Below are 13,233 nucleotides of genomic sequence, written 5' to 3'. Positions count from 1 at the left end.
GGATTCCGAGGGACTGTCCCTGATATGGAGCAATGTCCCTCTTTCCATCCCATTTGTCCCTCTGTCCCTCTTTCCATCCCATTTGTCCCTCTGTCCCTCTTTCCATCCCATGTGTCCCTCTGTCCCTCTTTCCATCCCATTTGTCCCTCTGTCCCTCTGTCCCTCTTTCCATCCCATGTGTCCCTCTGTCCCTCTTTCCATCCCATTTGTCCCTCTGTCCCTCTGTCCCTCTTTCCATCCCATGTGTCCCTCATTTTGATCTGATCTTTATAGTTGTATATAAAATGCACTTTTTATCTTTCAAAAAGTGTTTCCCCAGCGTCAAACCTTTTATCCCAATTCTAAATTGCTACATTTGTAAATTTCAAAAGCCAATATAAAGGAATAGTAGTGGTAAAAAAAAAAAAGCACTTAACTAATCTCAATTAAAATAATTCTCCTTTAAAGGGGCGTGGCGAGGGGTGTGTCCTATGCCTACATACTTTTGCTAATAGGTGTCCCTCGTTCCTATCTCAAAAAGTTGGGAGGTATGTGTGGGGTTTTTTGGGGGGGGGGGATTTGATTTATTATGTTTTGTGCGCTTTTAAAATTCAGTATCTTGGTAAGGTGCAGTTGGGTACATGACGTGCGTTGGGTGCAAATCATTTGGAACGGCACCCCAACGCTCTAAGGCCCCTTTCACACTGGGGCGGGAGGTGCGGTGGCGGTAAAGCACCGCTATTTTTAGCGGCACTTTACCGTCGGAATTTCGGCGGTATTCAACTGTCCTCAACACCTGTCAAATGCTCTCAGAAGAGCAATCTGAATGCAGGTCACTCTTCAGAGACCAAAGCTATCATAAACAAGCCTTCAGACTTCTCAAAACTGAAGATTTGAAGAGGACTTGGAATCATGATCATGAAGTTTTTTTTCCCTTGTTATCTTTGTATAGCAGACTTCCTGTCTTTAACTCCAGAAAAGCACACGAGTGATTTGTACCCTGAAGATTTCAGCTTCTTAATAATCACAGATAACTAACTACCAATAAGACATTAAAACTATTTATTTTTCTGCTGTGGAAGAATTGCCACTTGTGTACGTTGCCATCATTGACGTGTCCCTATGTTGGGCAGTTCATATGGACCCTAAGGGGGAGGGGGCCCACTGTGCACTTCATTGGGGAATCTGTTCCAGAAGGGCTCCTTGCAGCGCTGCCCTTTACTTGCAGCTCAGAGGAGGTCCGTGTATGCCGGCCCTCCACCCGCTCTCTGAAAGATGCATGCGCAATGCTGACGATACGCTGATCGCTGATATCCATGTTTAAAGTGGAACTTCACTCTCTCAGGCAACATTGGCTATGTATAATCCTTATGCTGCTAGCATTAGTAAATAGATCGGAAGGTAGATTATATTTACTTGTTTTAAAATGATTTTATACATCCCTGGAGTCTTCAGGAAGGGAAGGAGTGGTTTTCTCTGCTAAGCACACCCTCATGCCTGGGCTAAGGTCAGATGGAATCCAGGAAGTAAATGCTACATGAATCATCTGACTTATTCAAGATGACCATGGCCTGATGATCTTGTGCACATGCCCACTAAACTCAGAAAATGCCCCTCGGTGTCAGTATAATCTTGCAAGAAACCTCCACCTTTTATCTTTAAACATTCATCCTTGATCGCCAGTCCATTATCTAGGCCCCTGGTGCCCAACTTGCATCCATGGGGGCCACATGTGGCCCTTTGGTACTTGCTGTGTGGCCCTTTGCAGACCCCAGTAGCATTCATGTGTAAAGAAGCTATGACATTGATCTTTAGCAGCCAGTCTCATGTAACATGTCCCCAGTCTATCTGCTGTAGTGTGCCTTTCAACCACCCCTGTTTGCAGGTCTTCAGTCTCTGATCTTCTTCTCTAGCAGGTCTTCAGTCTCTAAACTTCTTCTCTAATGGGTCTCCAATCTCTGATCTACTCCTCTAATATGTCTTCAGTCTATAAACTTCTCCTCTAGTAGGTCTTCTGTCTCTGATCTTTTCGAGTATATCTTCAGTCTATTATCTTCTCCTCTAGTGTGTTATCAGTCTCTGATCTTCTCCTTTAGTATGTCTTTAATCCCTGATCTTCTTCTCTAGTATGTCTTTAGTCTCTGATCTTCACTTGTAGTATGTCTTCAGTCTCTGATCTTCTCCACTGGTCTGTCTTCAGTCTCTGATCTTCTCCTCTGGTATGTCTTCAGTCTCTGATCTTCTCCTCTGGTATGTCTTCAGTCTCTGATCTTCTCCTCTGGTATGTCTTCAGTCTCTGATCTTCTCCTCTGGTATGTCTTCAGTCTCTGATCTTCTACTCTGGTCTGTTTTCAGTCTCTGATCTTCTCCTCTGGTATGTCTTCAGTCTCTGATCTTCTCCTTTAGTATGTCTTCAGTCTCTGATCTTCTTCTCTAGTATGTCTTCAGTCTCTGATCTTCTCCTCTAGTATGTTTTCTGTCTCTGATCTTCTCCTGTAGTATGTCTTCAGTCTCTGATCTTCTCCTCTGGTATGTCTTCAGTCTCTGATCTTCTCCTCTGGTATGTCTTCAGTCTCTGATCTTCTACTCTGGTCTGTTTTCAGTCTCTGATCTTCTCCTCTAGTATGTCTTCAGTCTCTGATCTTCTACTCTAGTATGTCTTCAGTCTCTGATCTTCTACTCTGGTCTGTTTTCAGTCTCTGATCTTCTCCTCTGGTATGTCTTCAGTCTCTGATCTTCTCCTGTAGTATGTCTTCAGTCTCTGATCTTCTCCTGTAGTATGTCTTCAGTCTCTGATCTTCTCCTGTAGTATGTCTTCAGTCTCTGATCTTCTCCTGTAGTATGTCTTCAGTCTCTGATCTTCTACTCTAGTATGTCTTCAGTCTCTGATATTCTCCTCTAGTATGTCTTCAGTCCCTGATCTTCTTCTCTAGTATGTCTTCAGTCTCTGATCTTCTCCTCTAGTATGTCTTCAGTCTCTGATCTTCTACTCTAGTATGTCTTCAGTCTCTGATCTTCTCCTCTAGTATGTCTTCAGTCCCTGATCTTCTTCTCTAGTATGTCTTCAGTCTCTGATCTTCTCCTCTAGTATGTCTTCAGTCTCTGATCTTCTACTCTAGTATGTCTTCAGTCTCTGATCTTCTCCTCTAGTATGTCTTCAGTCTCTGATCTTCTACTCTAGTATGTCTTCAGTCTCTGATCTTCTCCTCTAGTATGTCTTCAGTCTCTGATATTCTCCTCTAGTATGTCTTCAGTCCCTGATCTTCTTCTCTAGTATGTCTTCAGTCCCTGATCTTCTTCTCTAGTATGTCTTCAGTCTCTGATCTTCTCCTCTAGTATGTCTTCAGTCTCTGATCTTCTCCTCTAGTATGTCTTCAGTCTCTGATCTTCTACTCTAGTATGTCTTCAGTCTCTGATCTTCTACTCTAGTATGTCTTCAGTCTCTGATCTTCTTCTCTAGTATATCTCCAGCCATCTCATTAGGGAGATTTCCCTTTTCAGTCTCGTAGCCAAAACAGGAAGTCAGGAAATCCCTCCAAAATGATGGACCCCCTGGTTGTCACCAGAACTAGTGTATAGCACCCTGCCGGCCCTTCCCACCAGCCATGCTTTGCGTAGAGCAGCACATAGACCCAGTGATGAAATAATTTGGTCTAAAATAAGGAATATAATAAAAAATGGAAAGATTTTATTTATAAATGTCATTAGCGTGCCGATGAGGGAGGCAAAATATAAACATGGTAAAATCCCGGGAGGGATCCATGCCAGGATACTGTGATGCCTCTTCAAAAATGCAGAAATGATTCCTCCAAAAACAATCCTGAGCCTCCTGCTATTTGATCCGAGGGGCTGAAATTCGCTCTGAACTCCAGAAGTCTGTTGCCCAGCCGAGAGGCGAACATTAATTTCCTGCTTTGTGAGATGTCAGTTACGCCAGTGATGGAACAGATAGGGCCTGTTTTATCTTTATGAATAGGCTGTTGTCATACTTATTATTATTAGATTTTTTTTTTTTTTTTCCTTTATCTTTTCTTCTTTCCTGGTTTGGCCCAGCGTGGCGGCATTAGTATCAGTTTTCATCTCCGTGGTGCCAGAGAGCTGCATCAGCATTTCAGCTTCTTCGGTTATTAAAGTCAAATTTTGTCAGTCTCAGACCCTCGCGGGCCTTACAAAGCGTGACCCCCGTCCTCTGTGATCCCTACAGGAATGGAATTTCATTTGATAAAAACATTGTGTATCATAAGCCATTGACATTTATTTATTTTTAAATACATTTCTTGGGGCAGATCCACGTACATTTTTGCGTCGGGCGTAGCGTATCTAAGATACACTACGCCGCCGTAACTTTCTTTTTTTTTTTGGAATCCTCAAAGAATTTGCGCCGTAAGTTACGGCGGCGTAGTGTATCTTTGGCGGCGTAAGGGCGCGCAATTCAAATGGATGTGACCGGGGCGTGTTTTATGTAAATACCTCGTGACCCGACGTAAACAACGTTTTTTTTTTTGAACGGCGCATGCGCCGTCCGTGGGGGTATCCCTGTGCGCATGCTCGAAATTAAACCTGAACAAGCCAATGTTTACGATGGTGACGTCATTCTACGCAAAGCCCTATTCGCAAACGACTTACGCAAACTACGTAACATTTTTAAAATTCGACGCGGGAACGACGGCCATACTTAACATTGGCTGCGCCTCATATAGCAAGGGTAACTATACGCCGTAAAAAGCCGAACGCATGCGCCGGCCGGACGTACGTTCGTGGACCGCCGTAACTAGCTAATTTGCATACTCGACGCGGAATTCGACGGAAACGCCACCTAGCGGCCGGCGGAAAAATGCACCTGAGATCCGACGGCGTACTAAGACGTACGCCTGTCGGATCGATCCCAGATGCAGTCGTATCTTTGTTTTGTGGATACAAAACAAAGATACGACGTGGGAACTTTAAAATGATGCGGCGTATCAATAGATACGCCGGCGTAATTCTTTTGTGGATCCGCCCCCTTGTCTTAATCTTTTGTTACAGCTCAGTGCTAAAGATTTCCTACAGCCGCAGTGCTTCACTTCCTGATTCCCTCACCGTGGATGGCGGCGGGGGCAGCCGAGAGGTGACTGATCGCTCGGCTTCAGCTGCCGACATCGCGGGCGCCCTGGACAGGTAAGTGTCCATTTATTAAAAGTCAGAAGCTGCAGAATTTGTAGCTGCTGGCTTTAAAAAAAAAAAAAATTTGGGTGGACCTCCGCTTTAACAAACTGTGCATCGCATGTTGTTAAAGAGGAACTGCAGTCCGCTCACATCATTTGTAATAAAAAGACCTTTGCCATTCTGAAGCTTCCCCTCCAACCACTTTGCATATTATTTTATATATACTGTGATCCTGGACTTGCCAAATACGCTGCAGAAATCTCCCTCCACTGAGTCTGGCTGCATCCATGTAAAACTGTGGACAGCTGAAGCTGCTGCCTGTTTACTTCCTGGATTTAAACATAGGCACACCTCCAGCTCTGCAGCTCTCATTGGTCCTCTTACGACCCCCCTGAACACAACCTTCATTTTTGGCATCTAGCACCCCGAAGGCCTCCGCTGTGGCGCCTTGTGTTACTTTGCCGCCTCCGTCTTATTTTGATTATAGGTTTGCAGTGATGAGGACACAGGGAGGCGTCCTTCTTGGTTGGGCCAGAATAATATTTCACTTACAAGGTGGTCGGAGACAACGGGGGGGGGGGGGCGCTCTCATAAACAGGAATGTCCTTGTTTGCTTGTTCTAAGACTGAGGTCTGTCTGAAGCTTGGTGTGAGCTCCAACCTGCCCGTGTCATACGCCCCCCGCTGACTTGTCGGTTTGGGGATTTTCTCCCCTCTAACACAACACTGTGAAGACATTCCAGTCTGAAAGGGTCCCGTCTGTCTTCCAGGCTCGCGGCTCCTTTTACTGTGCTAGAGTTTGATTTTATTTATTTAGTAATCTTACATACTGTACACACGTCTCACTCCCTGCCTTCAAGGAGCTCACATCTAAGGTCCCTACACACACATAGCAGGGACAGTTTAGACAGGAGCCTATTAACCTACCAGCATGTCTTCAGGGTGTGGGAGGAAACCTGCACAAGCACAGGGAGAACATGCAAACCCCATGCAGATATTTTCCTTACTGGGAACCCCAGTACTGCAATGCAGTGGTGCTATCTGCTAAGCCATTTGGCATTCTTCCTTGCAGCACTGGGCTCAAAGGCATGCGCACAGGGTGTGCCGGGGGTGACCAGGCACACCTTAATCACCCCATGCGCATTAGTGTTCTCGCTCTCTATAGCAGCAGGAACATGGGAAAGATCTCCGTCTTACCGGCTCTGCCATAAGAGAAGTGTTTATGCTCTTCTCTTTCACTGTGCCAGGAGGGAGATCAATGTGCCGGGGTCATATATATGTAGATACATACACATGCATGTGTTTTCAGGGCTGGACTGGGACAGAAATTTGGCCCTGGACTCCATCCAGACTGGCCCACTTTGACAGGTCTCTCCCATGGTGGCCGGACAACTCCCGCACCCCCCCGGCCACCCAAGCCCCCTCTGCCCCTTCACTAGCCACTAGCCGTTCTGCTTTATTAGAGTAGAACAGCTGGTACTGGTACTCTAGGCAGTACCAGTGGGGCAAAGAATCTGTTCGGTGCCCCCCCTTATGGTACGAGATTAGGCAGAAGTGAGAAACTCCCAGGCCATAGCTGTTGAGTCAGCTGTCTGTCCCTTCCCCCCATGCTCCTCTGTCACCCCCCCTGTTCCTCTGGTCCTCCCCCTGCTTCTTTGTTCCCCCCAGGTGAGCGCTGCAGGGAGGGAGAGACAGAGGAGCGGAGGGGGGCGGCAGTCCGCTGTCACTGAAGACGGCCCACTGAGCCATCGGCCCACCGGGAAACTCCCTGTAGTCCCAATGGCCAGTCCATCCCTGTGTGTGTTTGAGCTTATTGGTGCACACCATAATGCATTAGGCTGCGCACACCTATGACTGGGCTCCTTGGTTCTAACCCAGCCCAGATTACTATCTATATGGAGTTTGCATGTTCTCCCTGTGCTGGCATGGCTTTCCTCTGGCTGCTCCTTTTTCCTCCCACACTCCAAAGACATGCTCCTGTCTAGAATGGCCCTAGTATGATTGTGCATGTATTTACACTATATTGTCAAAAGTATTGGGACGCCTTCCTTTACACACACATATGAACTTTAATGGCATCCCAGTCTTAGCCCGTAGGGTTAAATACTGAGTTGGCCCCGCCCTTTGCAGCTATAACAGCTTCACCTCTTCTGGGAAGGTCGTCCACAAGGTTTAGGAGGGTGTCTATGGGAATGTTTGACCATTCTTCCAGAAGAGAATTTGTGAGGTCAGGCACTGATGTTGGATGAGAAGACCTGGCTCGCAGTCTCCACTCGAATTTATCCCAAAGGTGTTCTATTGAGGTTAATCCATGTCTTTATGGACCTTGCTGGAACACTTTGATGGGGCACTATTCCTCCCACTGACACCAATGATGGGACACTATTCCTCCCACTGACACCAATGATGGGACACTATTCCTCCCACTGACACCAATGATGGGACACTTTTCCTCCCACCGACACCAATGATGGGACACTATTCCTCCCACTGACACCAATGATGGGACACTATTCCTCCCACTGACACCAATGATGGGACACTATTCCTCCCACTGACACCAATGATGGGACACTATTCCTCCCACTGACACCAATGATGGGACACTATTCCTCAAACTGACACCAATGATGGGACACTATTCCTCCCACTGACACCAATGATGGGACACTATTCCTCCCACTGACACCAATGATGGGACACTATTCCTCCCACTGACACCAATGATGGGACACTATTCCTCCCACTGACACCAATGATGGGACACTGTTTCTCCCACTGACACCAATGATGGGACACTGTTCCTCCCACTGACACCAATGATGGGGCACTATTCCTCCCACTGACACCAATGATGGGACACTATTCCTCCCACTGACACCAATGATGGGACACTATTCCTCCCACTGACACCAATGATGGGACACTATTCCTCCCACTGACACCAATGATGGGACACTATTCCTCCCACTGACACCAATGATGAGACACTATTCCTCCCACTGATACCAATGATGGGACAATATTCCTCCCACTGACACCAATGATGGGACACTATTGCTTCCCACTGACACCAATGATGGGACACTATTCCTCCCACTGACACCAATGATGGGACACTATTCCTCCCACTGACACCAATGATATTGCACTATTCTTCTCAATAACACCAACACCATGTGTCCGACAAAGCATGGCTATAAAACATTTGTTGTCGGAATTGTCCGATGGAGCGTACAATCGGTTGGATGGTGTGTACGAGGCCTTAGATTCAGAGCCAAGAAAAATGGAGATTTCCAGGAAGACGTGGCCTAGACTGAGGTCTGCACTTTGCAGCTGTAAACAGGTTTGTATTTGATTTAATTGTGACAGAGGGGAGTAATTAAATTGTACGACTTAAACACAGACTACTACTTGTCCTGCACTTAAGAGGAGGCCAGGCCAGGGAACACACAGGGGCCATTGTGTCCCCGATGAACATAAACAAACAGCGGTGATGAAACACACAATTAGAATGGATGGTGGCCATTTTGCACACAATGGAGAACTATCACTGCAGGAGAGGATGGCATTCAGGCCAATGTCTCTCTGAAAAGAGTATTGTAATCTTTGATGGATCCGATCTCAACCTAATTACTGATTACATGGAAAGAGTGATGGCGCATGTCAATGGTTTATTTACAGAAAGCAATCAGAAGGGGGGCAGCCAGGGCAGGTGTCTGTATGTTCAACCACCGGAGGGGCACACTCTGGGGTCCTCAACCTATCAGAGACCAGGGCACCCTAAATTCCACCAAAACCTTCCATGTCCCAACATTAAAGAATAAAATGTACACAAAAGTATCGGAACACAAAATGTGTTGAAATGTTGGAAGGCTCCGGATGGGGCTGGGTGTCATGGGGGGGGGGGGGGGGTCTTTGAAGGGTGGCTAGGCTTGGTAACCCTGTAGGGGTATGAGGTTTCTGTATGAGGGGCTGTTGAACAATGTTGGGGTCACTGTGGAGGGCTGTAGGCTTTGCGGGAGGGTGGCAAGCACTGTGGGTGTTTGGAGGGGGCACACTTGTGGGTGTCACTGTGGATGGCTTTAGGCTTTGCGGCAGGTTGGTGAGCACTGTGGGAGTCTGGGAAGCACTGTGGGGGGGTTGGAGGGGCACTGAGGGATGTAGGTTTTGCCACAGGCTGGTGAGCTTTGGGAGGTTGAGGGGGGGGGGGGTTCACTGTAGAACCCTGTTGGGAGTTACTATGGAGGTCTGTAGGCTTTGCAGCAGGCTGGTAAGCACTCTGTGAGTCTGGACAGCACTGTAGGAGGTTGGGAGACACTGTGGGACACTGTTTGGGGGCTCTATGGAGGTCTGTAGGCTTTGCAGCAGGCTGGTTAGCACTGTGGTATTCTGGGCAGCACTGTGGGGGGTTTGAGAGGGGATTGTGGGGCATTGTTGGGGTCACTGTGGAGGGTTATAGGCTTTGCGGCAGGCTGGGTAGCACTGTGGGATGGTTGAAGGGGGCACTGTAGGAGGTTGGGGGACACTGTGGGACACTGTTGGGGGCTCTATGGAGGGCTGTAGGCTTTGGAGCAGGCTGGTGAGCACTGTGGGAGTCTGGGTGGAATGTGGGAGGTTGGAGGGGGCACTGTGAAGGGTTTTAGGCTTTGCGGCAGGCTGGTAAGCACTCTGTGAATCTGGAGGTTGGTGGTGGGGAGCTGTAGGAGGTTGGACTTGGGCTCTATGGAGGGCTGTAGGCTTTGGAGCAGGCTGGTGAGCACTGTGGGATTCTGGGCAGCACTGTGGAGGGTTTGAGAGGGGATTGTGGGGCATTGTTGGGGTCACTGTGGAGGGTTATAGGCTTTGCGGCAGGCTGGGTAGCACTGTGGGATGGTTGAAGGGGGCACTGTAGGAGGTTGGGGGACACTGTGGGACACTGTTGAGGGCTCTATGGAGGGCTGTAGGCTTTGGAGCAGGCTGGTGAGCACTGTGGGATTATGGGCAGCACTGTGGGAAGGTTGGAGGGGGCACTGCGAAGGCTTAGGGCTATCGGGGGTCCTGGGTGCAGTGTGGGCCACTATGGGAGGTTGGGGGGCATCATGGCAGCTGGAAAGCACTGCAAGAAGTGAGGAAATCTGCAGCTGGCTGGAGGCTCAAGAAAAGGGAGGTCATGTCTGGGCATTGGTCCATGGCCTGGTGGTTGAGAACCACTTCTTTGGGCTGCATTTACATTGGTGGAGAACGCAGGAGAACATCTGGCATCCATGCCAGTCCTTATATGGGGGGTGATGAAGGGGTTAATGACAGTCTTTATGGGGGGTGATGAAGGGGTTAATGACAGTCTATATGGGGGGTGATGAAGGGGTTAATGACAGTCTTTATGGGGGGTGATGAAGGGGTTAATGACAGTCTATATGGGGGGTGATGAAGGGGTTAATGACAGTCTATATGGGGGTGATGAAGGGGTTAATGACAGTCTATATGGGGGGGGTGATGAAGGGGTTAATGACAGTCCTTGTATGGGGGTGATGAAGGGGTTAATGACAGTCTATATGGGGGGATGAAGGGGTTAATGACAGTCTATATGGGGTGTGATGAAGGGGTTAATGACAGCCTATATGGGGGGTGATGAAGGGGTTAATGACAGTCTATATGGGGGGTAATGAAGGGGTTAATGACAGTCTATATGGGGGGTGATGAAGGGGTTAATGACAGTCTATATGGGGGGTGTTGAAGGGGTTAATGACAGTCTATATGGGGGGTGATGAAGGGGTTAATGACAGTCCTTGTATGGGGGTGATGAAGGGGTTAATGACAGTCTATATGGGGGATGAAGGGGTTAATGACAGTCTATATGGGGGTGATGAAGGGGTTAATGACAGTCTATATGGGGGGTGATGAAGGGGTTAATGACAGTCTATATGGGGTGTGATGAAGGGGTTAATGACAGTCTATATGGGGGGTGATGAAGGGGTTAATGACAGTCCTTGTATGGGGGTGATGAAGGGGTTAATGACAGTCTATATGGGGTGTGATGAAGGGGTTAATGACAGCCTATATGGGGGGTGATGAAGGGGTTAATGACAGTCCTTGTATGGGGGTGATGAAGGGGTTAATGACAGTCTATATGGGGGGTGATGAAGGGGTTAATGACAGTCTATATGGGGGGTGATGAAGGGGTTAATGACAGTCTATATGGGGGGTGATGAAGGGGTTAATGACAGTCTATATGGGGGGTGATGAAGGGGTTAATGACAGTCTATATGGGGGGTGATGAAGGGGTTAATGACAGTCTATATGGGGGGTGATGAAGGGGTTAATGACAGTCCTTGTATGGGGGTGATGAAGGGGTTAATGACAGTCTATATGGGGGATGAAGGGGTTAATGACAGTCTATATGGGGGTGATGAAGGGGTTAATGACAGTCTATATGGGGGGTGATGAAGGGGTTAATGACAGTCTATATGGGGTGTGATGAAGGGGTTAATGACAGCCTATATGGGGGGTGATGAAGGGGTTAATGACAGTCCTTGTATGGGGGTGATGAAGGGGTTAATGACAGTCTATATGGGGGGTGATGAAGGGGTTAATGACAGTCTATATGGGGGGTGATGAAGGGGTTAATGACAGTCTATATGGGGGGTGATGAAGGGGTTAATGAGCTCCTCGACACTCTCTCTGAGATACACAGGTACGCAGCACTGGGTGGGAGGGGTTTAGCTCATGTCACGTGTTGTTACTGTTGATTCTCCACATCAGTAGACAGCCGTGCCGGCCAACCAGCAGCAGGCGGCGGGCGACGTCAGCCAATCAGCTGCCAGGCTCCTCCCCGGATCCCTCTCTAGTCCCGGTCGGCTGGGGGGAAACCGCGTGGCTGCTGCTGGTCAGGTGTGTGAGGGAGAGAGAATGTTACATTGTATTATAGTGTATCAGTCAGACATTGTTACATTGTATCCTCAGTGTGATTGTATGGCAGGGTGTCAGTGCTGTACACTGTGTGTCTCTATGAAATCTGTGGCAGTGCAGTCAGTGTTGCTCTTTATTACACCCACAGGAGTTGTGTGGCACCAACACTACAATATGAAGGGGGACAATACAGGAGGGGGTCAGTCAGAGGGCTCTGCTCCAGAGAGCTTACAATCTAAAATATAAAAGTCAGTGATGGCACCGAGTGTCTGCTGGAGGAACCAAAGCACTCAGTGGGGGAAACCAGTATCTAACTCACCCGAAGGTTCACATATGTGGGAACCAGCGCTGGTTTCCGCATCGCATCCTTTTCGCAGGCGGTTGACACGGCCTCTTGCGGGGCTCATTAATAAAAGTTAACGACACCCCCAGTTTAGTTTACAGATCGCAGTGTGAACTCGCACAGGAATCGGATCGCATAGGTGAGAACACTAATGCCACCCGATTCTAGTGCGGGGAAAAAAAGTTCCTGCACTATTTTCTGTGCCAATCCAATGCGAGTTCAGCCATAAAACTGTATGACTGAACTCGCATTGCTCAGACATCGCATGTGCGAATCACATGCGATCTCTGAGATTGCACTAGTGTGAACCCAAGTAAGTCCATTTGTGAAAAAAAAAAGAACCACTTGCAAAACAAAGGCATAATGAGCTAGTATGTATAGCATACTAGCTCATTATGCAATACTAACCGGGGTTCAAAGCCCCCGCAGCCATCCTCGTACACCGCTCGGCGGCCAACACCTCTCCCGGTGTTGCTTCCAGGTATCGCAGCTCCGGCGCTGTGATTGGCCGGAGCCGCATTGACGTCAGTCCCGTGCATGCGCACCGGAGCCGCCAGTCACGGCACAGGCGCTTTTAGGAACGCCACGATCTGCAGCAGCCCCCACTTTTTTTTTTTTTTACCTGAACCCGATCGTTCCAGCGACGAGAACGAGCCCAGCAGCTCCAGCCACTGTCTCGACTCCTCATTGAATAGATTGATAGTAGCAGGAGGCATTGGCTCCCGCTGCTGTCAATCAAATCCAGTGACATTGGGGGCGGGGCTGAGTCCTGCTCTCTGTGTCAATGGACGCATAATAAATAAATAATAATAATAAAAAAAAAATTCCCCCCAGTGTAGATGCGTCGGCAATCACACCACCCGCTGCGACCGCCAACCC

General features: G+C 48.3%; 1 protein-coding gene across 2 annotated transcripts in view; it reads left to right on the top strand.

The window, feature by feature from the left end:
* Window positions 1–11,906: 11,906 nt before the first annotated feature.
* Window positions 11,907–13,233, top strand: part of B3GNTL1 (UDP-GlcNAc:betaGal beta-1,3-N-acetylglucosaminyltransferase like 1) — a 258,592-nt gene continuing 257,265 nt past the window's right edge. For both annotated transcript variants that reach the window (XM_040331079.1, XM_040331078.1), the window contains exon 1: window positions 11,907–11,993. The gene's annotated coding sequence lies outside the window, so the exon portion shown is untranslated. The remainder of the gene's footprint in view (window positions 11,994–13,233) is intronic.

Source organism: Rana temporaria, chromosome 12, assembly GCF_905171775.1.
Source record: "Rana temporaria chromosome 12, aRanTem1.1, whole genome shotgun sequence".
NCBI lineage: Eukaryota > Metazoa > Chordata > Amphibia > Anura > Ranidae > Rana > Rana temporaria.
This window is presented reverse-complemented; position numbering and strand designations above follow the sequence as displayed.